This window comes from Petaurus breviceps, unplaced genomic scaffold, assembly GCF_028583685.1.
Source record: "Petaurus breviceps papuanus isolate PSGF00001 unplaced genomic scaffold, PetGlider_PUasm1.0 98, whole genome shotgun sequence".
Classification (NCBI taxonomy): domain Eukaryota; kingdom Metazoa; phylum Chordata; class Mammalia; order Diprotodontia; family Petauridae; genus Petaurus; species Petaurus breviceps.
This window is the reverse complement of record NW_027187460.1, coordinates 60,202,137-60,229,595: the sequence shown is the minus strand read 5'-3', so window position 1 is coordinate 60,229,595 and position 27,459 is coordinate 60,202,137. Positions and strand designations below refer to the sequence as shown.

General features: G+C 38.4%; 1 protein-coding gene and 1 long non-coding RNA gene across 4 annotated transcripts in view; one reads left to right on the top strand and one right to left on the bottom strand.

The window, feature by feature from the left end:
• NCALD (neurocalcin delta) overlaps positions 1–27,459 on the bottom strand; it is a 586,363-nt gene that overhangs the window by 294,037 nt on the left and 264,867 nt on the right. The window lies entirely within an intron of this gene.
• On the top strand, positions 18,925–26,186 carry LOC138155788 (uncharacterized). The gene is made up of 3 exons (XR_011166990.1): positions 18,925–18,970; positions 24,127–24,195; positions 25,776–26,186. It is a non-coding gene; the product is annotated as an uncharacterized lncRNA (long non-coding RNA).

The following is a 27,459-nucleotide window of genomic DNA, read 5'->3' as shown; positions in this document are numbered from 1 at the left end:
AGAAAGAAAGAAAGAAAGAAAGAAAGAAAGAAAGAAAGAAAGAAAGATTTTAAAGAGGCAGTCTAAGTAATTTGTATATGAACCTTGACATTATGGGGAGCCACTGTAGTTAGATGTGTTTTCAAAATATTACTTTGTCAGTTGTAGAGATTATAGAATGGAGAGAGGAGAGGACTGAGGCAGGGAGACCAATTAGGAGGCTGCCTCAACAGTCTAGGAGAAAGATAATGAGGGCCTATACAAAGATGGTGGTCATTCGAGTAGAGAGAACGAAAATAATGTAAGAAATGTTGTGGAAGTACCACCAACAAAACTTGGTAACTGATTGGATGTGGAGAGTGAGGGATCAGGAAGAGTTAATAAATGTTATCATCTTTTAGTGTTTGTTGAATTGATCAATAACTAGCACAGTGTATTGTGCATAGTACCTTTAATAAATGTTTACTTAAATGAACTTAATTGAGCACAAAGAAATTCAATTATGCTCAAAGAAGGGTGACTGATTACATGAGACCTAAACAAACACCTCATTTTGTCAGTCAGTCAACCAAACTGGACTTCCTCCACCTTGTAACTTGTAACTCTGTCTTTCACCTACATAATATTTATATGTAGTACTTTATGATGGCCAAATCTCCCTCCCAAAGCATCAGTGTTCTCTTTAAGAAACCAGAATGCAGGCTGAAAAATGTAATTTTCTATGAAGTCCAAGTGTGCAGCGCTAGTGATGGTTTAAATGAGGGAGGAAAGAATTAAATGTTGGTCAAGGGAAAAAAATGGACAACACTAATAGAGAAAACAGTGCTTGGAAAATCCTGAATGAATCCAGTGGGATGATGGCTGGGCAAAAGCTGAAAATTACTTAAAGAACAACTACATACCAACTTTACTGTCCTTGAATTCATTACCCTTCCAAAATGGTGGGCAAAGCTCCCAACAAATGAAAGAATCAAAGCCTTCCCTTTGAAGCTATGACCACACCTCCTCACCCCCTACAGAAAGCACACTCCATGGTAGCTCTTTGGGTCTTATTCATTGAATAAATAGTAGTATTCAGCAACAGTATTGTAATGAAGACCAACTGTGAAAGACTCAGTTACTCTAATCAAGACAGTGATCCAAGACAATTCCAAAGGACCCATGATGAAAAATGCTATTCAACTGCAGAGTAAGAATTGATGACCTCTGAGTACAGATTGAAGCATGTCCTTTTATTTTTTTTTATTTTATTTTTCCTGTGTGTGTGTGTGTTTCTTTCACAACATGGTTAATATGGAAATATGTTTTGCATTGACTTTCACATGTATAATTGATACATTGCTTGCCTTCTCAAGGGTGGGGAAGGGGCAGGAAGGAGAGAGAGAATTTGGAACTCGAATTTTCAAAAAGTGAATGTTAAAAATATAAATATATTTAGGAGATATTTAACAAAATTAATAATATATATACATATTTTTAAAAGAGTCATGTTCAAACTGTTGTGTGGGTTTTATAATGAAGCAAGAGGCTGGAGGGGTTGCTGATGCCAAGACCTGGAAATGAAATTCAAGGGAACAGCAGGGTTCAATCAAATTAAACTGCAGCCCAGGAACCATGGGAAAAGGGGGCTGCATTTAAAATCTGGTTTGGCAGCATCATTTTATTTTCATCTCCCTGGCACTCTAAAAATGACCAGGTGGATAGGCAGATGAGTCAGAGGGCTCAGAAGTATTTTATTTATTAACATTAATGGCTGGGGATTTCCCCTGCTACTTAGTTGAAGGTGGATGTTGCATTCCTCAGTGGAGGCCAAGATCTTCAGCTAAGATCTCTTCCTAACAGACCAGTAATTTAGGACTGTGGTTAGGTAACTTTGTCTTGGCTGCCAAGCTTGGCCAAAAAATGGAAGGAAGTATTTTGTGTGAAAAATAAATGTAGAGGATGCAGAATAGAGAGTGTGTTTGTTATCCAAACAGCAGAATGAGGGTTTCATTTAAGAATATGAGGTTTCAGAGACTTGGACCAAGATGCTGGATAACATCTGATCTACTTTTGAGGTGTTCTAAATTCTTAAGGTACAAAGTCAAATTAAACTTTTCCAAGGAGTCTGAAATTCAAAGGTCTCTAAGGTTAGGGTACAAAGGAGAGAAGGGATTGCAGAAGTAGGGAGGGGTAGAGGGTGGGTGCTGAAGGCATCACAGGGATGCCTTGAAATGCTCATCATGTTGACTGGTGTCAGACCCGCTTCTGCCTCCTGAACTGGTCAGTCTAATACTGTCATGTGGCCTTTGTTACTGAGTTAGCCCACAAAGATGCTCTTACAATGCTCTATTTGCTCACTACAGAGCCCCAGCCGTCTCTCTAGGAAGGGCACAAATGAAAACCTCCCACCCTCCCAACCCCCCTCCAAAGGAATCTCTCTGAAATTGGGTGATGGCAATCCTTGATTCACATTGACTTTCTTCCAAGGCTGTTTCCCACGCTCTCTGATTTTTTTTTTCTTTTTTGGCAAAGGAAGGAAATTAGGTCAGTTCCCCACTTAGAAGAGCTAAAACAGGTGCAAGGAACAGGTGATGCCAATGAGCCTTCTCCAGCTGGCAAACATTGGGTAGATTTCAACACCACTGCTGTTACTTTGCTTCTAAATGTTAGTGGCTTACATTCAATGCCCACCATATGCTGGATACCAGTGGCCTTACTTATTTCAAATATTTGTCTCACTTCCATTTGTCCTTCTCTACCAAAAGATCTGGGGAAGTGCATAAAGCACTGGGCCTGGAGTTAGAAAGACCAGAGTTCCAATCTGACCTCAGAAATTTACTTCCTATGCGACTCTGGCCAAGTCACTTAACATTAACTTCCTAAAAGTGGAAAAGAAAAGGCAAACCACTCCAGTATCTTTGCCATGAAAATACCATGGACACAAAGAGTCAGAGATAGCTAAACAACAACCACAATAAAAAGGTCTTTTTTTCTTCCTCCCCTTCTTGACTCAGTCTGTTCTTCTCTTTTCCCACTATAAGGCAACATATTCAATGAAATTGCTCTAACATAGCAAGAAAGGCATGTATTTAAATATTCATTTAAACACAGGTTGGAAACCCAGCTCTGCTACTCTGACATATTACCTATATGACTTTGGGCAGGTCATACAATGCTTCAGTCTCAGTTTTCACATCTGCAAAATAAGTGAGACATATTAGATGACCTATAAGGTCCCTTCCAGGTAGATTTACTATTTTAAGGAATAGGGACAGGAAGACTGGCAAAGATGGCAGAGTAGGAAGAAAATGGATGGCCTGGGGTCACACAGCTAGTGATATTACCCCAGACAAGTTACTTAACCCTGTCTGCCTCATTTTCCTCATCTATAAAATGATCTGGAGAAGGAAATAGCAAATCACTCCAGTATCCTTTCCAAGAAAACCTCAAATGGTATCATGAAGAATCAGACACAGCTGAGCTGACTGAGTAACAACAAATACCTAATGGGACGGCCCAAGCATAAATCACTAAAATCATCTCTAGAAGACTTTCCCTAATAAGAAACTCACTACCACCCAAGGCAACCTCTTCTGACTTTGGACAGTTCCAACTCTTCGGAAGTGTTTCTTTCCATTAAACTGGAATCTTGAACTCTTCCACTTGTTTTTTCCACTTGAATTACTTCCTACTTCTGCCCTCTAGCTCTAGGTATGAAGCATCCAATCCCTTTTTTCACAAACAACCGTTTAAATGCGTACAAGACAACTGTCATGTTCCCTATGCCATACTTTCCAGTTATCTATTTTCCAGGCTAAAACATCTCCCGTTCCTTCAACTGATTTTTGTATAACATAATTTGCTGTCTCCTCATTTCTTTATTTGCTCTTCCCCTGTACCTACACCAACATGCTTATCAATGGTCTTCCAAAAACACAAAATCCACAATCTGACTCTGTCATCTGACATGTCAGCTTTAAGTCCTAGGTTCATGTCACCTACAAATTTGTTAAGTATGCCATCAATGCCTTCATTCAAATCACCAATACAAACACTGAATCGAATACGGTCAAGAATAGTTTTCCAGGCCCACATGTACAAAAATATTTATAGCAGCTTTTTTCATGGTAGCCAAGAACTGGAAATTGAGGGGATGCCCATCAATTGGGGAATGTCAAAACAAGTTGTGGTATATGAATGTAATGGAATAGTATGATGAACAGGTGGACTTCAGAGAAACCTGGAAAGACTCATATGAACTGATGCTGAGTGAGGGAAGTAGAACCTGGAGAACATTGTATGTAGTAACAGCCACAGTGTTCAAGGACTGATTTTGATAGACTTGGCCCTTCTCAGAAATGCAAGGACCTAAAACAATTCCAAAGAACACATGATGGAAAATGCTAGTCACATCCAGAGGAAAAACTATGGAGTTGGAATGCAGAACAAAGCATACGATTTTCTTTTTTTGTTTTATTTTGTTTTTTTTTTCTTTCTCATCATTTTTCCCATTCGTTATAATTATTCTATGCAACATGACTAATGTGAAAATATGTTTAATAGGAATGCATGTGTAGAGCCCATATCAGATTGCAAATCATCTTAGGGAGGGAGGGCAAGAAAATGTAAAACTTATGGAAATGATTATTGAAAACTAAAAATAATTTAATTTCAAAAAAGTACAGCTTTCCTGGGCAGTCCATAAATAGGTATCTTTCAAGCTTGACATCGTTTCCCAAATCATATCCTTCCAGTCTTTCAGCCACTTACAAATACACTTAACTTTGTTATCTAGCTGACATCTCTCCCTCTTTTACACAAGAATGCAAGAGAGTTTCTTTCTGAAATCTAGGTATATTTCTTGTATGGCATTTCCCTAATTTACCAGTTTTGTAATCATTCCAAAAAGGAAAACTGGGTTAGATTGCTCCTGATAAAACCAGGCTAACATAGTGATCATAATCTTACTTTCTTAGTCCTCACAAACCATTTCATTAATAATGGCTTCTAGAAGTTTTCCAGGAATCAAAAACAAATCTACCTGCACGTTTGAAAGGGCCATTTTTTGAAAGTCAAAATACTGTCTATTCCAGATTTCCAGGTAGTAAAGTACCCTATCACTATAATATTATGCCTCCATGAGAGATTTATCGTTGGTTTCTGGCACTATTTCCTACTTCTGGTCAAGTACTCTCTGGTATACTCTCACTATAATAACACTTTTGTTTCTCCTTCCATTTATCTTTACCCTTACATAAATGCTTACCACGATCTGTTTTATGGATTTCTTCACAAAACCACATCCTCTTTGCTATTTCAATGTCCCTTTTACCTAATCCATTTGTGGTTGTCCTTCCATTGCCATATTCTTTTATTTTTATAATAAATTTATTATTTATTTAACTTTTTTCTTTTAAATTTTTAGTTTCAAATTGCCTTTCAGAGGAATGAGTATTGTATTTTTTGTCAAAAGCTTCTTCTCCATGTGTTGAGATAAGCATATGATTTTTTAAAAGAATTATTTATTTATTCTTAGTTTTCAACATTCACTTTTATAAGATTTTGAGTTTTAAAAAATTTCCCCCTCCCTCCTTTCCCGCCTATGGTAAGCGATCTGATATAGGCATTACATAAACATGTTTCCACATTACTCATATTGTGAAAGAAGAACCAGAACAAAAGGGAAAAACCATGAGAAAGAACCCTCCCCCCCCCAAAAAAAAAAGAGAGAGAAAATAGTCTGCTTCATTCTGTATTCAGCGATCATAGTTCCTTCTCTGGAGGTGGATAGAATTTTTCATCATGAGTCTTTTGGAATTGTCTTAGATCACTACATTGCTGAGAAGAGCTGTCTATCAAATTTGGTCATCACACAATGTTGATGTTATTGTGCAATAACCATTGTCATATTCTAGTCATTTTACATGTGTATAACCTATATCTGATGGCTTACCATTTCAGGGAGGGAGGGAAGAAGGGATAGAATTTGGAACATAAAACTTTAAACAAACAAACAAAAATGTTAATAATTATTTTAACATGTAATTGGGTGAAAATAAAATACATTTGAAAATAAAAAATAAGGGGTAGCTAGGTGGCACAGTGAATAGTACACCAGCCCTGGAGTCAGAAGGACCAGAATTCAAATCCGACCTGAGACACTTGACACTTACTAGCTGAGTGATCTTGGGCCAGTTACTTAACCTCAATTGCCTTGCCTTCCCCACTCCAGGAAAAAAATTTTAAAATTAATTTTAAAAATTAATTTCTATCTCACCAAATTTCAGTGATATTAATGAGGAAGAATTTATATCCTTGTGTTAAACTTTTCTTCTTCATTAACTGAACATGACCTAACTATATTGCTAATATGCCTATACCTCAAAGATATCAAAGAAAAAAGAAAAGGATCTCTATGTGCAAAAATATTTATAGCATCTGTTTTCATAATTGCCAAAAATGAGAAACTGAGGGGCTGTTCTTTTGTTGGGGAATGACTAAACAGATTATGGTAAGTGAATGGAATATTATGGTACCATAAGAAATGAAATGGATAGATTCAGAGAAAACTGGGAAGACATCTATGAACCTAAGAACTAGGACCAATTTCTATAATGGCAACAACACCAGAGAGAAAATCAGCTTTGAAAGATTTTATAACTCTGATTAATACGGTGATAAATCACAACTCCAGGAGACTGAAGATGAAACACACCATTCATTTCTTGCCAGAAAGATAATGAATTTGAGATGCAGATGGAGAACAATATTTCTGAGCATGGTCAGTGCAGGAATTTGATTTACTGAACTATGCTTGTTTATGGTGAGAGTTTTATCTTATTTTATTTTTCTTAAATAGTAGGAGGTGCACAGGGAAAAACAAATCACAAATATATATAAGAACAAATAAATTTATTTTTTTGAAAAAAGTTTCTGGTTCATTTTATTTCCCATACTCTGAGTATTTGCATATAGCAATCTGACGTTTGAGTATTGTCAATGGTTCTGTTCTTGAATAATGTTCCTTGTGAATTACTGATGGACTCTATGGATATTCTATTTCTAATGGTCTTCATGGTATCCAGGCTAGTGGATATATGTGGGCAATTTTCTCTTTTCTCCATTTTCAACATAAATATCCTCAGGATCATAAGATTTAGCTATGGAAAAAACCTTAGAAAATACTAGTACAACCATTTTATTTTAAACATTTGATTTTATTCAACAAGGATTGAAGTGCTTACTCTGAACACTGAGACTAGCTGAGAATACAAGACAAAAATGGCACAGTCCCTGCCCTCAAGTAGTTTACATTCTACTAAATCTTACAGGAAAGGAAACCGAGACCCTGAGGGTAAGGTCATAGAGTGGCAAGAAGTCAAACAGTTCCAGTGATGCCATATTGACTGTTCTTTTCACTATACTATGCTACGGGGTAAAACAGTGAATCTTAAAGAGGTCTTAGAGATCAGGCAATGACTCCACTTCCTCCCTTCTCGCTGAAAACTGTCTCCCAACCTTATCATTCATTTGATTTTTGCAACTTGAAATTGTACTTGTCAAAGTTATTAATAAACTTTTAATTGTCAAATGTTATGGTCTTTTCTCTACCCTGATCCTTCTTGACCTCACTGCAGCATTTGACGCTGTTTATCACCTCTTCTTGGATGCTTTCTACTCCCTTTCTTGCACTCCATAATCAATGACATTGATCTTGTTGCAAGAACACAATAGCCCATCTCACATCTCTGCCCCTTTGCACTAACCGTCTACTATGCAATCCTCTCACCCTCAGGGTCACCTCTTAGTGTATCTGGCTTCCTTCAAGACAGCTCAAATCTTATCTTCTTCAGGAGGACTTTCCTGTTCTCTCCAGTTGTTAATGTATTCTTTCAAATTGCCTCTTTCTACTCTTTAGGTATCTCTTAAATGTACCTAGTTCTTTACATATCTCTGTCATTCAGAGACATACAGGTGATGCAGTGGTTAGAGCATTTGGATCCAACGACCTGAGTTCAAATCTGGCCGCATGAACTTGTTGGCTGAGTGTCCCTGGACAAGTTACTTAACCTCTGTCTGCTTCAGTTTCCTCAACTGTAAAATGAGAACAATAATAGTAAGTACCTCCCAGGCAGGGCTGTTGTGAGGATAAAATTTGAAAAGTGCTTAGCACACAGTGTCTGGCACATAGTAGGAGCCATATAAATGCTTGTTTCCTTCCCTCCCAGTAAAATGACTGAAAGGCAGGGTGTATTTTTGCCCTTCTTTTTCTCTCCAATGTTTTGCCCAGTGGTGCACAGGAAGTACCTAATAAATGCTTGTTGATTAATTGAATAAGGTTTTCCAAAGAAATATTGCAGATATGTGAAGCATGTTTGTTTGAACTTTAAAACATTTTATTTTTTTTAACCATTTTATTGGAAATGTTTGTAAAACTGGGTTCCACATTTCCCTTCTCCTTAGACAGAGCATATAGAATATGCTTACCAAAGAGACCTTTTCTTCATTATTTTGAGTGTCATTATAAATATCAATTATAGTGCCATACTACAACACAGTGATTCCCTCAGGGATTCCTAGTGTGTAGGACTCTTTACTCCTATATTCAATGTTCCCCTAGCCCCTATTGGTTGACATGTTTTTTTGAATTATAGTATCTATATTTAGTATTTTTTTTCTATCACTCTCAGGCTATCATCTGTTGCTTCGTAGCTGTCTGTGGTATGACTGTCTCTGTCGGTCAGGGAATTTCCCCTATCAGTCATCTGAAGATTAATGGCGTATATACCTCAGGAGGTTGGCTAGGCCAATGCCAGCCTTTAGAGGTTCCTAAGCCAAGAACCAGCCCATTAGAACTGGAATTTGGAACCATACTAAGGTCAATTTGTCTTGGCTACCACTCCTGGTCAAAAAAAGAAATGGAATTTTTGTGTCAGAAGATACTTCAGCCCAGGAAAGGGGAAGAGCATTGACTCTAGAGTTGAAGGATATGAACTTGGGTCCCAGTCTGCCACTGATGGTACCTAGGCTTCTGGGCAAGTCACTTTAATCCTTTGGCCTCCATTTGCTCACCTACAAAATAAGGGGATTGTATTAGAGGCCTCTCAGGGTCCTTCCTAATCTAAATCTATGATCACATAGGAAGCGTTTTCTTGCCTGAATAGGAGATTTTTCTAAAAACAATTATGGTACAAAGCCAGATTAAATCCCCTTCTAAGGAGCCTCATACTTGAAGATATCCTCTCACATATTTAACTTGCTGTTTCTAAACTGTGGACATGGAAACCAGATAACTGAGATGCTTAGAATTGTTTTTTAGAAACACTAAATACCCAAACAAATTCATATTTGTTACAAAGGTTTTTTTTTGCTTTTTGCTTTCTTTGAGGGAGGTAGAAGAAGAGAAGATAAATGTTTGTTAATTGAAAAAAATCAAACATAAATAAAATTTAATATGATTTGTATTTAGTATGTATGTGTATGTGAATGTGTGGATATTTGTGTATGTGTATGTGTTCTAAGTGTTTCTGAATGAGGGACTTGGAGACTCTCCTATAAGAAAAATGTAAAGGAGTTAGTTTATGGTCCTTGTCACATCTCTCTTCCATTCTAATGACTCACAACTTCCTTTTAAGTCCCAACTATAATCCCACATTCTACAGGAAGCTTTCACCAACCCCTCTTAATTTCAGTGCCTTCCTTCCCTTTGTTAATTATCTCTTATTTATCCTGCATGTAGCTTGCTTTGTATATATTTGTTTGCATGTTACCCCTCCCCCATTAGATTCTAAGCTCCTTGGGGGCAGGGACTGTCTTTTGAATCTTTTTGTAGCCCCAGCACTTTGCCCAGTGCCTGGCATATAGCAGGCACTTAATATATATTTAGTGATCAGCTGATTGCTTGCTTACAGACTTTTTCAGCTCATTTTCTGGTTCTGTGCTATGTTTGACTTTTAAAGCTCTTTATAGCCTGGATCCAACATACTTTACCAGGCTTATCATACATTATTTCCTTGCACACATACTGTGTTTCAGTCCAGCTGGCCTCTTCTTTTTCTCACATGCAACATTCCATTTTCCATTTCTGTGTCTTTGTACAGCTAAGTAAGTCCCTTGTGTCCAGAAAGCACTACCTCCTCACCTCTGCCTCTTAGAATCCCTAATTTCCTTTCAAGCACAGCCCAACTGGGACCCTCTACATGAAAGATTTCCTGATTTCTCCATTTGCCCCAAATTACCTGTAGTGTATGTGTGTGTTTGCGTGTGTGTATGTATACATGTTATTTCCCCAATACTTTTTTTGAGGAAAAGTACTCTTTCCTTTCTTATCCTTTTATGCTCAGTGCCTAGAATAGTACCTGACACATGGAAGGCACTTAAAAAATGCTTGTTGATGGCCTGATTCTGGATATTTGGGGTTGCTTGGTAAACTGATACAATTAAACAAGACAGGCTGTTTGAAATCACATTTAAATAGGCACAGCCCTCTCAAGGCTTTTCTTTTTGAATCTGCGGGAATTTGAAGATCTTCTCTGTCCCTTGAGAGGCCTGTGTGACCTGCTTTGAGCTCTGACCCAGCCCACAGATGAGTCACCTGGAGCTCAGTGTGGGATGAGTTTAACCAACAGAGCACAAGCAGAGAATAGGAAGGGTGGAGCAGAAAGAGGAGAGTGAGGCAGAGCTGGGAGAGAACTGAGGCAGAGCAGCTAGTGTGAGCTTAGAGGGAGGAGTTTTGCCTAGGGGAGCTTGCTTGTGGGAAGGCCTAATGGAGGGAAGGCTTGGGGATGATGGTGCTGCCTGGATTGGCAATGTGTATAAACATCTTTGTGACCATGGGGGATCTGGCTTTCTAGCATCTCTCTCGAGCTGCTCTGCCTCAGCTCTCTCCCAGCTCTGCCCCACTCTCTCCTCCCATTGTGGACTCCATGTGACTCAAGCTGTTGGCTAGATCAGAGCTCAAAGCAGGTCACATGGACCTATTAAGGGGCAGGGAAGATTTTCAAATTCCCTTAACATTACAGAATTCTAGAAAAGTTTGGTGGCATAGTAGATAGAGCACTGGGTCTAGAGTCAGGAAAACTTGAGTTCAAATTCAATCTTTGATAGTTACTAGCTATGTGACCCTGGGCAAATCACTTAAACTCTGTTTGCCTCAATTTCCTTAACTGTCAAATGGGGATACTAACCTACGTCCCAAGGTTGTTATGTAAGGATCAAATGAGATATTTGTAAATGCTCAGCACTTATTATTATTATTCTTAGATTCAAACAGTTGTGTAGATGCTAGGTATGAACAGAAAAGAAAAATATATGCAATCTTTTTATATTTTTATTTTACATACATCTTATGCATATACATCTTTGTGTGTATATATGCATAGATCTAATATATGTATATATGTATTGTGTATATATCTGTATCTCTATATATATACATATATATTCATTCATTCATTTATATATAGTAGCAGCAATGGACAGGGAGCCAGAAGACCTAGGTTTTGGCCAGGAGCACAGATGGGAAGCATGAAGCCTGGTTAATCAAAGGAAGATCACCGCTAGGAACCGAGACTGTACAAAAATACAATCAATAGTTGAGTTGGGATTGGATAAACAAGGTAGGGGCTGAGCCAAGGTCAGAAACATTAGATAAGATTTCTCCCAGAGAACCAAGCTGTTCCAAAAGAAGCTTGCTGTCAAGTTTTGCCTTTAATAGATTGCTGCCTTCCCAGACAATCCTACACTGGGAAGAAGAATAATTTATATTGATCTTTAAAAGATTCAAGTGCAGGGGCAGATAAGTGGCTCAGTGAATAGAGCACCAGCCCTGGAGTCAGGAGGACCTGAGTTCAAATCCGGCCTCAGACACTTGACACACTAGCCGTGTGACTTTGGGCAAGTCACTTAACCCCAATTGCCCTCCAAAAAAAAAGATTCAACTGGAAAGATTATTTAATACCTCAATGACTGATGCAAAAACATACTTTACAAGTCTCTGGCAATAAATACGTAACAAAGAGAAAACAGTCCATATGAGTGTATATAGATGCTCAGCTTGATACAGTCCTCATGTGGACTTTGGAGCACGAGCAGATATTCTGTTTCCTCCATGGGAAAGGGCTTCTGGTTGGTGGCTAAATAGTATGACTCGAAGATGGGAGCTCCTAAGAGATCAAAGATTCAAATACCCAATCCAAGAGGAACCACATGAATCCTTTTGACTTAACCCTTTAAAGAAGTGATGCAAGGTTCACCTCTTATCTTTTGCCTCCAAATCAACTAAATTGCTCCCTTTTCTGGTCGCCTTGATGATAAGTCTGCAATGTTTCCTTAGCTAACTGATCAGAACATCCTCTGAGGCAACTGTTCCTCAATCACCTTTTCCTTTCCTTTTGCATACATTAGCATACAGAATACATGTTAGGCTGTATACCTTTTGAGTTCAGATTTCAGGATATTTTAATTTTTTATGTTCTAGAATTTAGAAGATTTTTCACCTAGAGAATCTTTTTGTTTTAAACCAGGCACTCTCTTTACCCCTTCACTTCTCCATAAACAAGCACATTCTCCCTCTCTTCCTAAGGTTTCAGTCATTTCTGATTCTTCATGAACTGCATTTGGGGTTTTCTTGCCACAGATACTGGAATAGTTTGCCATTCCCTTCTCCAATTCATTTGACAGATAAGGAAACGGACACAAATAGGGTTAAGCAATGTGACCAGGGTCACACAGTTAGCAAGTACCTAATGCTGGCTTTGAACTCAGGAAGATGAGTCTCCTTGACTCAAGCTCGGCACTCTTTCCAGTGCCCTACTCTTTTTTTTTTTTTAAGCAATCGGGGTCAAGTAACTTGCTCAAGGTTACACGGCCAGTTATTTCTGGGTGTGGTGCTGAGTGTCTGAGCCCGGGATTCGATCTCCAGGTCTTCTCAACACTGGAGCCGGTGCTCTTACTTGCTGTGCTACCTGGCCGCCCCAACCAGTGCCCTACTCTTAAGTAACACCCAGCTTCCCTATGGGGAGGACATTTGTACATTTCTCAGAAGCTGCTCAACACCAGATTCCTCTCTAGTTTTTTAATGTCGTGAAGAGAAGATAAAACTAAACAAGCTACAAACTGGAAGGGGAATATTGAGTCAACAATGTGAGATGGCAACCCAGAAGGCCAATTCTATGTTAGGTTACATCATAGCATTTAGAACTCAGAAGGTCAAAGTCCTACTACACTGTTCCTGGGAGACTAAACTATCATGTTCAATATTATGTTCAGCTCTTGGCATCACATGATGAAGGACAGAGATAAGATGGAAATTGTCTAAAAGGGGATAGTATGGCAGTATAGTATAGCATGGCAAAGGGCCTTGAGTTCATGCCAAAGGAGGATTTGGGGCTATTTAGCCTGGAGAAGAGACTTGGGGGAGAAGAGCAACATAAGGGCTGCTTTAAAGTTGTAGAAAATCTCTGTAGAAGAGAGATTATATTAATTCAGCTCATCCCCAGGGAGAAGAATTAGGTTGTAAAGACAAAAGGTCAGGCTTACCCAAAGCTAGCAATTTGAGCTCTCCAGAAGTAGACTGGGTTGCCTGGGTAGGCAATGGGTTTCCCTCTCTGCCATTGGAGCTGGATGACCATTTGTCAGGAATGTTGTTGAGTATAATATGTCCAAGCATAACTTAGACTAAATGATCACCGAGGACCCTTGCAGTTCTGTAATTCTGTGATCTACTTCCCTGGATTTAGATTTCCCATAACCAGAAAGGAGAAATCTCATAAATATGATATTAAACACAACAAAGTTTTGTAACTAACACAAGCCCAAAATTAATTTAATTAAGCTTTGGCCAGTACCCAGCTTCCTCCCCCTTCTAAATATATATGAATATAAATGGATAGACTTCTACTAGAAAACTAGCCCACTAAGGGGAACATAGTGAACAGGACAATCCATCTACCTTGGAACAAGTCCATGCTACAAAGAACCCAGGGAGACACAACGATTACACAAAAGGATAAGCAGGAAGGGAAACCCCAGCCAGCTCCGGTAGGGGATGTTCCTCAGGTCAGAGGTTTCAGCAAATATAACAAATGTACAGCTCTTAAAGCTGCAAGATGCAGTCTGTGGAAGAGACAGCAGAGGAAGAGACCCTCGATCAGCAGATCACCAGCAGATGATATATTTATGTATGTATCTGTAAATCTGCTGGCTTTTGTTTCCTGGCTGGTAATTGATTTGGGCAGCATGGAAAAGGGGGAAAGACAATCACAACAGCTGCAGTTCATGAGGGAACCTGCTGCAGCTGTGCTTGTGGCTTCCTTTCCTCTCACCCGTACCCTGACAGCTTTGCTGCTGCAGAACCATGGCACAGGGTTGGCTCAGGCTGCTTGCACTTGACATTATTTATGTTACTGACTCCCACTCTGCAGGAACCTATTGACCCAACCTATGAAGACTGAGTGTACACTTAAAGAGTTCACTTTTGTAATTAAATGAAACTTGAAACAAAGTTAATTGGAAACATTTAACAACATGCATAATTGTTATTGTGCTGCACAGTAATTAGGCATACGTGGTAAGCAGTTCCCATAAATGATGGTATCTACTATAACAGCCAAACAAGTTTTAGTTTTGCCTTCTCCCTGTGTTTATTCTCTAGTTTGCATTATTACCATGAGTATTATAATTGATGATATGGCTTAGTTAATTCTCAGGATAATCATGATCAATCCATATATCACCATGACCTTCAGGGTCTTCCCCGCAGCAGGTTTATCATCTCCCAGGCAGGCAGTCTGTGATCTGTTTTGTCATGGACTATTTAATCATCTCAATTGTCATCATTATCTATTATATATATATATATATACACACATAATATATACAATAAGCTTTTTGAAAGAAAAGTTTGTGTCATATGTCTTTGTGTCCCCAAGACCAAGAAAAATGCTGGAGACACAGGTGGGAATACATATACTTTGTATATATGTGTTTGCGTGCGGATGTATGTTACATATAGAACATATACATATATTGTATACACATATGCAACATATACATATTATAATACACACTATAATATACACATGTGTATAACATAAGCATATATAGCATTTATAATCCAAAAACATATAATATACCCATAGTATATATAACATACATTGTAATACACACATACACAATACAATATACATATACATAAATATGTGTGTTTATGCACACACATACACATAAGGTACTTAATCTGTTGTGTTTGAATCAATCAATATGCAGTAGAAGAGAGAGAGAGCTCAGAATATGGCAGCAAAACATATGGGTTTCAAACTCAGTTCTGACACCTATTTTCCATATAGCATAGAGTAAGTCAATCATTTGAGTTATGTGGGCTTCCTGCATGGGATACTGGAGAGTGTGCTAGACTTGGAGAAAGCATGGCCTGAGCCCAAACCCCATCTCAGACATTTACTAGCTTTGTAAGACCTTAGACAGTTTACTTAACCTCCCTCAACCTCAATTTTCTTATCAATAAAATGTGAATAATAATAGCATCTGCGTCTGAGAGTTGTGAAGAGAAAATAAGATATTTGTAAAACCCTTTGCCACCCTTAAAGTGGTGTATAAATGCTAGCTATTATGTTTAACCCAGTAGCAGCCATCATAGGTGTTCACCACCATGCCTAGCAAGAACGGTATTCTTAACAACACTATTGCTACATTGATTGAATACTCGTGACTTCCAATCTACAGGGAAATGCAAGATTCTCAAAATACAGAGATCTAACAGAAGACATCAAAATCACTTGGGAACAGAATGGTTTCCTTATCATTTCTATTATCCTGTATGCTACTAGAGTTATCCCAAAGATGTTTTCAGTGAACCTAGATCAGATGAACATATCTCTCAATACCTTGTGCTGAGTTGTTCATCCTTCCTTCTTGAAGAGGACCAATGGCATCATGTGGGTGATGATTTGCTAGAAAGTAATCTTAGAAGGAAGCACTAGGGAATTAATAAGTACTTTACTAGGGGTAGATAGGGTAGAGAAGACACCAAAGCCTACTATAGAAGAGAGGATTTGAGCTGACTCTTAAAGGAAGCCAAGAGAAGATGGTGAAGAGGTAAAACATTATAGGAAAAAGGGACAAAAGAGCCATACCTTGGTTTTGGTTAAGTAATTACAGCAAAGATTCAAATACTCCCCTAATACGGGTTTCAGAAGTGGATGTAGACGTTCAGATGATAGCAATTAAAGTCCCCATAAGTTTTTTGTTTGTTTATTTGTTTTTCAGAATTTGATAAAATAACTGTGAAATTTCTCTGGAAAAATAATCAGTAAGAATACTAAGAGGTTTTTTTTGGTTTGTTTTCTTAAGAAAATAACAATTGGGAGATTTTTGCTACCAAATTTTAAAATGTAAAATAAGTCAACAGTTTTCAAATGTAGATGGTACTGAGTAAAATATAGAATGAAAGAAAGACTATGGCAGGTTTAAAATACAATGTGTGAAATAGCACAACAGGAAAAGGAATCATTGCTTACTCAAATTACTTGTGTTTAGGACAATGGAACTGTTTTCTATGCTTCACAAAACACAGTCAATAAATTCTAAATAGGCCAATGAGATTATGGGTCATGCATTAAGAGCTGGAAGGGAACTTAAAGGCAACCTTAGGCTAACCCTCCCATTATTTTTACAGATGTGGAATCTGAGACCCAAAGAGAGATGTTTGTAAAATACTTTGAAAACATTAAAAGATCACAAATGCCTATTGTTGTTTTATTAAGCTATCATTAAGTCTTACATTGCATGGTGGCAAGAATCAGTCAAAATTTTACCCTACATCTTTTGATTCCACTGATAGGGGAATAAACATAAAATACATAAACACATACATATACTCATATAATGCACATAGAAGAAAACAAAGTGATGGCTGAATTTTTCTCTAGGTGTTGACAAATCATTTTTCTAATAATACATTCTAGATTTTTTTTTCCCTAAGAATTTATCATTAGGCTGACTTAATCTACAATTTCTAAACTATACTCTTTTTGTTATTGTTGTTAAATTCAGTCTATTTATCTTTAGTCTTCTGGTACCTTTCCCATTCTCATTTCCAAAGTGGCTCTGTTATCTTATTTCAGAGACCATCATGATGAAAAGTATTTGAAAAGTTCAGAATTTTACTCGGGCAGGGGAGGAGGGGGGGGTGGGTGACGGAATTCTTCCAGAATGCAAGGAATGAAAAATAACTCCAAATCTTTTCATTTTAGGTTATTTCATGGAATCCTCATGACAACCAATAAAAACACGGCCAAAATTCTCCAGTGGCAATAGGAATATTCAGTAAGTAATTTCATACCCTGGAATTTACTAATGAACAATGAACTACTGTGTATTCTCCATCCTGGGGTGGAAAAGATCAGCCACTCATAGTCTGAATAACAAACATCAGTCTGAGGACATGACCCTGAAGCCACCAGTCAGTCAGGACTTGCCAAACTGCCTTATCACTGACTCATTCTCCAGTGAAAGCTTAAGGAATTAATAAACGTCAGCAATTTGGAAAAGATGGATTATAATGAATCATAAAATGTTATAAATCATTTTGTTAAATCAGGCATTCATTTATGTGATGATGGACGATCATGTCTCCATATGACAATATAGAGTGCAATGCATGTGTCTTACTATAACCATAACAAGTATTTTCTTGTGTGATATAGCAATAAAAGCTCTGGCAGAGGTCCTGGGTTGAAATCTCACTGATGGCACTTTCTACCCAAGTCACTTCACCTCTGTGAAATGTCCGAGCCCTCATATGTAAAGTGAGGGTATTGGACTGGATGACCTCTGAGGTCCTTTCCAAAAGTTATAGTTATAGAATTCTATGAAACATTATTAGACTCTTCCATGAATGGCAGGGGTAACCTATAACATTTTCATAACTGAATAAAAGGGAAATAAGAGTACAGTTACAATGTAAGACCATGTTAGTAAAGGAAGTCACCAAGCCCAGAAATAGCAGGCTATTCTTATTCTACTATCAGCAAAATAGTTCCAAAAAGCCAGAAATAAGGGCAGATGAGGGAAATTTCCAAACTAGTGGTAGATAAAAGAATGTTTTCCATTCTGATAACAATGATGTTTTAAGTCAATTTGATGCTTCATTTTGAACCACTTTAAAGACTCTTTAAATGGAGCCACTTGGAGAAAACCATTTGAAGGCAGTGAAATACCAGAGTCAAAGGACATTTTAAAAGTACACTTTTACAACTCCCAATGACATGACAATGAATTGGGTGGAAAGGGAGGAATAAATTACACCTCGGCACTCTATCAGATATGCTTTAATAATTGAATAAGGATGGTCATAATTGCATAATGATGTGTAAGGAGTACTGTTCAATACCTAAGTAGGGTTCAAGTATTGAAGGCTCAGCCATTTCCTGGGTGAAGCTGTCAAGTAAGCCATTTCATGCCTTTGAGCCTGATTGGTAAAATGAGGGAGATGGTTCCACTAACAAGACACTCTATATCTCTTGGTTCTGGGCATTTTCTCTCATTGTCCCCCATGCCTAGAATACTTTCCCTTCTCCACTCTGACCGCTGACCTCCCTAGCCTCCTTTAAATCCCACCCAAAATCCCACCTTCTCCAGGAAGCATTCCCCAATCTCTCTTAATTCTAGTGCCTTCCCACTCTTAATTATTTCCTATTTATCCTGCTTAGGATAAATTTTTCCTACTTATTATTCCTCTTTAGGATATTCCTAAATATATTATTTATTTACACAGCTTGCTTTGTATATATGTTTACATGCTATCTATTTCAATAGATTGGAATTCCTATAATGGTAATGGTAATTTGAAGATCTTCCCTTTCCCTTAATAGGCCAAATGTAATCACATAGAGACTGTGGTAGGAGGAGTTTGCTGAATATGGGTGGAACAGGAAGGGGTGAAGCAGGAAATGAATCAGAGCAGTTAGAATGGAGGGAGGAGAGGACACAGGTAAGGAGACAGCTAGGATTATGAGTGTTTGTTTGTGGGAAGGCCTGAGCGGGGGGAAGACTTTGGGATGGTATTGCTTCCTGCAGTGATAAGGCATATTAACTTCTTTGTTGCTATCATGGATTTGATTTTCTGGTGTTAGGATTTGGTTTTTGTGTGTGTGTGTGTGTCTGAATAAATGTTTTTCTTCTGTCTTATATTTGGAGAGTCTGTTATATTTTGCAATTCAGAACTATGCCAGCATATCCATAGTCACCATTGGTGTTGTGAATATTGCCTTGGCAATATAATTCCTTGAGGGAAGGGTCTGTCTTTTGTCTCTTTTTATATCTCCAGCATATGCCTGGCACACAATAGGTGCATAATAAATGTTTATTGACTGCATGATTGATTGACTAGATGGTATCTATCAACCTTCCAGCTTTACTGTCCCATAAGTAGCACATATATTGTATACAAATAAAGAATCTTGGATTACTAGAGAAGTTCCAGTAGATTTAACATTGTTGCATATCCCCATTATCACTTAAAGTATTAACTTTCTTAGCAAAACATTTTAAAAATAGCTTTAAATAAGAAATTAAATAGGGAAACTTTTTAAAGCTTTAAAGAGGAATTCTGTCATTCAGAGCAAATTCATTTGGGATTAGGAAGAGTATCGAAGATTACAATTTGCCCCAGTTGAGTGCACTCTTGAAAAGAGGCAGCCCATCCACCAGACTCTGTTCCTATATCCACAGGCTCTATTCCTCAGGTCATGGCCAATTACACCCAAACTCGAAGAAAAGGCAGAGAGAGATGGAGTAAAAAGGAAGTCAAGTTCTGGGAGAGAGGTATAGACCTTTGTGAGGAAGCATGGTGTTGCACAGAGCCAACAGAAGACCACCATCTTCTGAGGAATGAAGCATGACACTGGAAGGCATCTGGAATGCTCTAAGAAGGAAATAAATTCTATGGATACTGACATCCGGTGTCAAAGCCCTGATTTCTTCAACCTACTGAAGGTTCTAATTAGCACAGAAATAAACTTCTGCCTAGACTGACCAAATGATCACAAAGTCTTAATTGGTAATATCAAAATAAGACTTGGTAACCAAATGAAAATCACTTGTCCACACACAGTTGAGTGTGGCAGATAGAGAACTGCCCTTGGGATCTGAGAGACCTAGGCTCAAGTCTCCTCTTTGATATATAATGACTGTAGGTCCTCAGGCAACTTATTTGACCTCTTAGCATCCCCAGTCAACTCTGTAGGACTAAAAATTTCAGAGAAAGTGCTGGTATTCATTGGTAGAGCCAGTAACCCATCTATGCTGGTAAAATCACAAGACCAAGTCAGAAGAAAAATCAGTATACAAAACCTCCATCACATTATGTTAAGAGGCTATGCAAAGAAAGGCCCCAGTATTAACACCAGAAGAGGAAAATAAGCTGACAACAGAAAAGACTGCCTATAGGAAAAGGGGTGAAAAGAGCTGTCACAAGCTTTTGGACATTTTCCAGGCAAATTGAAACTTGAGGGTACAGTTACACTTCTCTGAACACTCACCTAACTCCTTGAGCACAAAAGACTTTGTTCCATTTACTATTTAGAGTAAGAATAGTCAGAAGGGCATTCAGAACACTGCGTGTGGAAATGAAATCTAAGCATCCCCTAAGTAAAGGCAATAATCACTGACCTAAACATCCCTGGAGAACAACGTAGAGTTAGAGGAAATGAGTGTAAACTACAAAAGGAAAGGATCCGGCTTGACATTAGAAAGAACTTCCTGGCAGTAAGGGGAGGTAAACTCAGTAATGAATTATGGAGGAGAGTGAGAGGCCCTGATGCATGGAGAGTCCCTCCAACCAATAGCTCTAAAAGCCTGACTTAGCCATGTTGACTGACTTCACGTGAGTCTTCAGTCTGGACTGCTACCTAGGCATCCACGGCTCCTTCAGTACCCTCAACAGGCTTTTATTTTCACGGAGCCTATGTCAACAGCATAAACAGAGCTGGATTTGAGAAGCCTGGAGGGCAAACATCACACAATGACAACAGCTGTTAGGCCCGGAGATAATCCAAATCCAGAATTAGGCAAGCCTGAGGTTCAGACAAAGGACAGTATAAAACAGCCACAATACAGAGGACGAATGGCATGGGGCCTAATTGGTCAGCTGCTGTAGGAAACACAGAGGGAATATGAATGGAGGGTCAAGCTGGACAGCACGGATGGGCTGTCTACTGCACACTCATAAATTTCAACAATTCAATCGTTTTGTTGCTAAGTGACTTTTGCAAGGGACAAAATGCTCAAAATGTTCCAACTCTACAACTTGAAAAACTATGCTAAATAAATAACAGTGCAGTAGTCTTACAGTATAAGAAAAAGGCATTACCTAATAGAAGGGTTAGTGACTTTCCTCCCAAAAGTGAGCTCATCACAGTTAGGATCTTAAATGAAACATCAATGATAATAAATGGAACAGAATAAATTGTCATTGAATGGATTGCTACTAAGTTCCTACATTTAAAATTCTGATTAAACCCAAAAAATATTCCTTTTATCAGAGGATTTAAAGGGAAGTCATCTGATTTTAATATAAACTGTTATTTGTGGTCCTTACAAACAGTAAAGAGGGCAGCAAAAATTTAGGGACAAAAAGAAATTTAGGGACCAGGCTGAAAAATAACAAGCCTGTGTGCATTCACTTCTTTAGAGAATATGGCAGACAGGATTGTTCGCAATGTACTTGATTGTAGAATGAGCACTGCAAAGGATCTTTGAGATTCATCCCCAAGGCTCCAAACCCTTCATTTTATAGATGGGAAAACTGAGGCTCAGAGAGTTTCCAAAGGTCACTCAGATAGTAAATGACAGCCGGGTTCCAAACCCAGATCCTCAGACATCAAATCTAGCATTCTTTCCACTGCACCATGCTAACCTGCACCCATTAGGGGATGGGGAACGATAACGTGACAAGTGAGTTCAATGAAAGTGGTCTCTCAGCCTTAAACACAAGATTTTCCACTATAACTCAGACTGTCACCATCAGTTTCTTTAGCCAATGTGATGAGTATTTCTCAGGGACAGGTTAAATCATTCCACACGTAAAAATAAATATCTGAGCTGGGAAAAACAAACAAACAAAATATTTTTCAGGTTCATGTTGTGGGTGTATGGAGCGGACACCCACATTATAGCACCTCTCCAAAGGGACATGTGGACAACAACTCACCCTCTGGGTTGGCTTATTGATACCAAAATGTCTTCACCATTGGCAGGTCTAGGCTTCCAAATAGAGTACCATGTAGTTATACTCAAATTCTCAGGGTGGTAGGAATTACTCTACTGTGAGGGAATATACTCTGCTTACTCCCTATTTTGACTCTAGAGCCCCTACCAATATGTTTCCACTCACACAAGCTCAGCCACTTTAATAATGACACTTTTAGAACTTACCAACATAATCACTTACCTGTAAGGCAATTGGCATCAAATTCTTTTTTTGTCAGGTGAGAAAAATGAACAAGATGAAGTGTCTTCCAGGTGTTTAGTGTGTATAAAGAAAGAACTTATCGGGGCAGCTAGGTGGTGCAGTGAATAGAGTATCAGCCCTGGAGTCAGGAGGACCTGAATTCAAATATGATCTTAGACACCACACACTTACTAGCTGTGTGACCTTGGGTAAGTCACTTAACCTCAATTGCCTTGCCTTCCCCCTCCAAAAAAAAATATTCCAAATGGTTGCCAGCATAGCAAATATATCTTTATCTAGATTAAATTCCACTTTAAGTAAATGGTACGAAACAGCACCTTGGAAACAAAACCAAATAAAGAGAGTGAAGTGAAGAGAGAACCTATGTTTCAAAGAATACAATTCTATGACAGCTTGGTGAAGTGAACAGAGTGCTAGATTTAAAGTCAGAATATAGGGGTTCTGTATTCTGTAAATATCTTTAAGTCCTGTCTCTGACACTACCATATTACTTTGGGCAAGTTACTTAAATCTCTTTGAGCTTCAGTTTTATTACCTGAAAATTAAGTTAAGACTAAGGTCTCTTCTGGATCCAAAATGATGATATTATGACTTCATGTGTCTATCTCAACATTTCTATGTAGAATGTAAGAAAAACTACCTCTGGCATTTTTTGAGAGTTTAAATAGTGGGATTCATGTTTTGAGCTTGCCCTCAGTGAGATACAGGAGACTGGCAAGGAGTGAGTGTAAGGAGAGGCAGATGTATACAAAGCTAGACATTTAAATTCATCTGCTGCTTTCTGTTTTATGGAGAAGTTCGGCATCACATAAAGAGGCTCATAACATGAACTTTGAACCTGGACAAATTGTTGCACTGAAAAAGATATCAGTGTTGGTTGATCTGATTCTGATGTGTAGCTAACATTCAGACACTGAACTCAGAAGACCAGGAGAGGAAGAGAGTCCACAGACCAGAAGAATACAGGCTATCCTGAAAAAAAGCGTTCACATCTCCTAAACAAATGTGAAAGCAGTTCTTATGGAAAATATTGAGCTGGTGACAGGAGTTATAAAGAGAGGCAGCTGGTCTACTTGAGAACTGTGCATACAACAAAGAAGAAAACCATAGGGCGATAACAATGTTTTCTACAGAAACAAAAGCCAGACCACCACTCTACAAAAACAAAAATAACTGACTGAGGGAAAGAAAACAACAATGAAGTTGAACAGAAACTAGCTGCCATATTTAGAGCTTTTGAGTTTCACCTAATTTCAGCATCTAAAAACCATAAAAGAAAGGGTTTCTAATGCCTCATCAAAACTTTATTTGGGTGAGGGGGAAAGGGGAATGTTAGATCAGACTAGGGAATTTTACAGCACTGGAAACTCCCCATTATTTGTGAAGAAATAACTACTTTGTAAATTATACAGCACCACACACACACACACACACACACACACACACACACACACACACACCCTTCTCTTAACTGAGCTGTTTATCTGAAGCTCTTCTCCACCACTGGAGAGTTAGGAGAATCATTCATTCCAGATATTATGCTCTACTTTTCAAGTTGCCAACTGAATTGTTTAGATATGTTCCAGATTTGTATTTAAATTAACCACTGATATCAACAATGTGGATATTTCTTCCAACAACACAGATAACAATCCATTCATTTTTGCCTATTCTAGGAGACCTTAGTGAATGTCTTCCCATAAGACCACTGAAAGGCAAAGAGGATGATTGAAGCAGCCAGCATGGTAGGGATTTTCTTTGCTTTCTCTTGATATGCCCTATTAGAATGTGAGTTCCTTGAGAGGATGGACTTTGGTACTTACTTGAGCCCTAAGCACTTAGCATGGGCTTTGAATATACCAAGAGCTCATTATATGCTTTTTCATTCATGCTTGCATGCATCATAAGCATACATGTGGAGCACATAGGTGGGTCCATCATTTATTCTTTGCTCTGACCACGTCTACCCCCATCTTCTTTTCCACTCATACAGTTCTTTGAAGTCTTCTTTTAATCCAATTCTCCTTCAGGATACTTAGAACAATATGGCGGTTATATCGCTCAGACAGAAGCTGAGAAAATCTCAGAAAATGCTATGTTTATTCTCTGTCCTTCCTCCATGACAGTAGATAATAACCACAAAGGCATTCCCTGTGCCCCCAGATAAACAATGATAGGTTAAGTAATAATTCTGCATAAAATGTTTTATCATCTCATACCATCACCAATCATTCTGATGTATAGACTAGAGATAATACTCTAGAATAGTACAGAATACTGTCCAACATTAGCCTGAGTCGGGTGGGATGTTTACTTTTTTATGTAAATAAGAATTATAGAAAACACTCTCCTTAGGTAGTCTGTTGTGACAACCTTGGTAAACAATAAATACATTATTCCTGAAGGGAAGGCAATTTTTCTTCGTGTTTAATAATAGCTTGTATTTATAGACAGCTTAAGGTTAATAGACTATTTCACAAACACTACATAAGATGTTCATAATCACCCTGTAATGATATTTCAAATTCCCAAAGTGCATCCAGAGTTTTTCCATAATAGCTCTAAGCAGGTCAAGAATCATTGGTCCCATTTTACAGATAAAGAAACAGGCTCAGTGAGATTCAACGATTTGCCCATGGTTACCAAGAAAGTAAATCAGAAGTGGTATTCAAAAACAATCTGACTCTACACCAAGCACATTTTTCATATTCTATGTGGTCTCCTCTTTAGGTTTACAAAAGATCTGAATTCAAGTTCTGGTTTTGATACCCATTAATAATGTGGCCTCAGGCAAGTCCCTCAGCCTCTCTGGGCCTCAGTTTCCTTATCAGATGGGGTTGGGTCAGTTGTCATCCAAGATCCCTTCTGGCTCAAAATGTGTAATCTTATGAATATTTAATATTAGTCCCTAAGACGAGGTAGTGAGATATTGTTGTGGACATGGAACTGGGAAGATCTGAATTAAAATCCAGCCTCAGACATTTAATAGCTGTATGAGCCTGGGCAAGTCTGCCAGCCTCATTTTCATCATCTATAGAATGGGAATAATATTAGGACCTACCTCCCAGGGTTGTTATGAGGACAAAATGAAATAACATTTGTAAAATACTTTGTAAATCTTGAAGTGCTACTATTATTAATTAAGGACAATATCTACATTTTTATCCATTACATTCCCAGACGTTGCATGTATACATAGACATGGCTAAAAAAAATAAATCAAACCAATGTCAATACACCTTTCTGAACTCTCATATATTAAGAAAAACATAAGCCTTTTGGTTAGTTATTACCATTGCTATTTGCAGAATGTTTTATTTCATAGATGAAGAAACTGAAACCAAAGAAGTTTAAGCCACAGAGTGACTGGACAGTAACGACAATGATGATGATGGTGATGGTAAATGCGGATGCTGATGTCCTCAGCCCCCTAGATTCCTGCTTTCCTTCAAGATTTAAGCCAAGGGCCACCTTTGCATAGGGCTTTTTCTGGTCCCTTAACTACCAATGTCTTTCACCTAAGGTTATCTTGCATCTACTATTTGTATAAATAGTAGAAAATCTGTATTGTATAAATCTCTAAATGCACATATTGCCTCATCTATAAAAGGAAACTCCTTAAAGCTAGGTCCTAGGTTGTTTTTGTTTTGTTTTGCTTTGTTTTTTATATCTCCAGTGCCATGAATTGTAGGTAATCAATAATTTCTTGTGATTTACTAAATGATTACTATAAAAATAGTCTGGTCACGTTTCCTCTTTTTGGTGAGATAAATGAACCGGTTCCTATGTCTTAGGATAAGACTAAAAATGTTCTATTCCTATCTCCATAAAAGTAGAAGTTTCATGCTACCATGAACACAATTTCTAAAATATTTTCATAGTTGTTTGAATCTACTTTCTGGTAAAAATGCTCTCTCTCTGTCTTTCTCTCTCTTCTCCTCCCCTACCCCCTCCCCTCTCTCTCTGTAATATTTTCGGTCATTCCACTTTGTCAAAAGAGCTGATGTACCCTGGAATGAAGGGATCAGGGAGCATGATCTGGGACTGATGGATGGCCATTTAAAAATGGAATCATGCTCCATGTTGAGTCAGAAAGGGCTGGTTTTATGGTTGACATTTTGTGTACCAAGTGACAGCCCAAACTGAGTGGTGAGTCAGCCCTGGATTTACTTCTTTCCAAGCATTTCATCAAAGTTCCTGCAGCTCATTTGTCTCCTCCATCCAGCAACAAATGCTAAGCACCTCACAGGGAAAGCCAAAGGGGGCTTCAGAGTTAGGTAAAGGAGAATGATTATTAAGGTGTCAAGAATAAATCAGGTGGCACTTTTCAATATGCTCCCTAAAGGGCTTGTTTTCCCTGATAAGCCCACAGATCAGAAACCTTCTGGCCCCTCCAAGCAGGTTTAACTTTGGACTTTCTCTTTCATTTCCATTGCATCTGACAGAGCATTGTTAAATGTCTTACACTGTGTAACAATAGAACCCAGAAAACATTTCAAATGAACCAGTGGGGGAATAAGTAAATTAGGAAATGGTCTGGGCGAGGAGGGCAAAATTCTAAGTTTGCTTGGCTGCTCTGGGTCTGTTTGAGTTCAACCAGGTTCCAGCCAAGGTGGGCCCCTCTTCTCTCTGTGCAGTAAATACACTTCACTCCAAGAGAAGCAAGTTTATATGGTATGTCATTGCCTTGGTGCAGTAGATGGGTTCTCAGTAGTAAGTGCACAACAAATGTTTGTCGACTGAATGTCCATGCATATATCAGTGATATCCTTGATGGAAACATGTAAAGGGAACAAGTGGACTTTTTCAGATGAAAATCTGCTTAATTTTTCTCTGTCTCTGTCTCTCTCTCTTTGTCTCTGTCTCTGTCTCACACACACATTCTCTCTCTCTGTCTCTCTCTCTGTCTCTCTGTCTCTCTCTGTCTCTCTGTCTGTCTCTCTGTCTGTCTCTCTGTCTCTCTCTGTCTCTCTGTCTCTCTGTCTGTCTCTCTGTCTCTCTCTGTCTCT